Source organism: Oncorhynchus mykiss, chromosome 13 (assembly GCF_057628025.1).
Source record: "Oncorhynchus mykiss isolate SJ-2025 chromosome 13, ASM5762802v1, whole genome shotgun sequence".
In the NCBI taxonomy this organism is placed as follows: Eukaryota; Metazoa; Chordata; class Actinopteri; order Salmoniformes; family Salmonidae; genus Oncorhynchus; species Oncorhynchus mykiss.
Window position 1 is genome coordinate 7,501,781 of NC_143034.1, and position 2,779 is coordinate 7,504,559.

A 2,779-nucleotide genomic window follows, 5' to 3' on the forward strand; every position below is an offset into this window, starting at 1 on the left:
TACCAGTCATGGTGAGTAGAGACATGCCAATAGGTACCAGTCATGGTGAGTAGAGACATCATGTCAATAGGTACCAGTCATGGTGAGTAGAGACATCATGTCAATAGGTACCAGTCATGGTGAGTAGAGACATCATGTCAATAGGTACCAGTCATGGTGAGTAGACATCATGTCAATAGGTACCAGTCATGGTGAGTAGAGACATCATGTCAATAGGTACCAGTCATGGTGAGTAGAGACATGTCAATAGGTACCAGTCATGGTGAGTAGAGACATGTCAATAGGTACCAGTCATGGTGAGTAGAGACATCATGTCAATAGGTACCAGTCATGGTGAGTAGAGACATGTCAATAGGTACCAGTCATGGTGAGTAGAGACATGCCAATAGGTACCAGTCATGGTGAGTAGAGACATCATGTCAATAGGTACCAGTCATGGTGAGTAGAGACATGTCAATAGGTACCAGCCATGGTGAGTAGAGACATCATGTCAATAGGTACCAGTCATGGTGAGTAGAGACATCATGTCAATAGGTACCAGCCATGGTGAGTAGAGACATGTCAATAGGTACCAGCCATGGTGAGTAGAGACATCATGTCAATAGGTACCAGTCATGGTGAGTAGAGAGAGACATCATGCCAATAGGTACCAGTCATGGTGAGTAGAGACATGTCAATAGGTACCAGCCATGGTGAGTAGAGACATGTCAATAGGTACCAGCCATGGTGAGTAGAGACATCATGTCAATAGGTACCAGCCATGGTGAGTAGAGACATGCCAATAGGTACCAGTCATGGTGAGTAGAGACATGTCAATAGGTACCAGCCATGGTGAGTAGAGACATCATGTCAATAGGTACCAGTCATGGTGAGTAGAGACATCATGTCAATAGGTACCAGTCATGGTGAGTAGAGACATCATGTCAATAGGTACCAGTCATGGTGAGTAGAGACATCATGTCAATAGGTACCAGCCATGGTGAGTAGAGACATCATGTCAATAGGTACCAGTCATGGTGAGTAGAGACCTCATGTCAATAGGTACCAGCCATGGTGAGTAGAGAGAGACCTCATGTCAATAGGTACCAGTCATGGTGAGTAGAGACATCATGTCAATAGGTACCAGTCATGGTGAGTGGAGACCTCATGTCAATAGGTACCAGTCATGGTGAGTAGAGACATCATGTCAATAGGTACCAGTCATGGTGAGTAGAGACCTCATGTCAATAGGTACCAGTCATGGTGAGTAGAGAGAGACATCATGTCAATAGGTACCAGTCATGGTGAGTAGAGAGAGACATCATGCCAATAGGTACCAGTCATGGTGAGTGGAGAGAGACATCATGCCAATAGGTACCAGCCATGGTGAGTAGAGACCTCATGTCAATAGGTACCAGTCATGGTGAGTAGCGAGAGACATCATGCCAATAGGTACCAGTCATGGTGAGTAGAGAGAGACATCATGCCAATAGGTACCAGTCATGGTGAGTAGAGAGAGACATCATGTCAATAGGTACCAGTCATGGTGAGTAGAGAGAGACCTCATGTCAATAGGTACCAGTCATGGTGAGTAGAGACATCATGTCAATAGGTACCAGTCATGGTGAGTAGAGAGAGACATCATGCCAATAGGTACCAGTCATGGTGAGTAGAGACATCATGTCAATAGGTACCAGTCATGGTGAGTAGAGAGAGACATCATGCCAATAGGTACCAGTCATGGTGAGTAGAGAGAGACATCATGCCAATAGGTACCAGTCATGGTGAGTGGAGAGAGACATCATGCCAATAGGTACCAGCCATGGTGAGTGGAGAGAGACATCATGCCAATAGGTACCAGTCATGGTGAGTAGAGACATCATGTCAATAGGTACCAGTCATGGTGAGTGGAGACCTCATGTCAATAGGTACCAGTCATGTTGAGTAGAGACATCATGTCAATAGGTACCAGTCATGGTGAGTGGAGACCTCATGTCAATAGGTACCAGTCATGGTGAGTAGAGACATCATGTCAATAGGTACCAGTCATGGTGAGTAGAGACCTCATGTCAATAGGTACCAGTCATGGTGAGTAGAGAGAGACATCATGCCAATAGGTACCAGTCATGGTGAGTGGAGAGAGACATCATGCCAATAGGTACCAGTCATGGTGAGTAGAGACATCATGTCAATAGGTACCAGTCATGGTGAGTAGAGAGAGACATCATGCCAATAGGTACCAGTCATGGTGAGTAGAGACATCATGTCAATAGGTACTAGTCATGGTGAGTAGAGAGAGACATCATGCCAATAGGTACCAGTCATGGTGAGTAGAGAGAGACATCATGCCAATAGGTACCAGTCATGGTGAGTGGAGAGAGACATCATGCCAATAGGTACCAGCCATGGTGAGTGGAGAGAGACATCATGCCAATAGGTACCAGTCATGGTGAGTAGAGACCTCATGTCAGGTTTAAATGTATTATTGTCATAATGCATATTGTGTCATATCATGCCATACATAATCATATCATCCTGTCAATTCATATCTGACATTAAGATACTCTACAGAAACTTTATTGAGGTTGTATCTTACAGACTGAATAGCTAGTGTATAGTTTGATGATACAACCTCAGAGTTTCTGTAGAGTATCTTACAGACTGAATAGCTAGTGGCTAGTTGGATGATACTCTACAGAAACTCTGAGGTTGTATCACTAAACTAACCACTAGCTATTCTGTCATGGTGAGTGATGTCTAATGGCACATTTAGAGTACAATTACATGGATGCATGTAGGG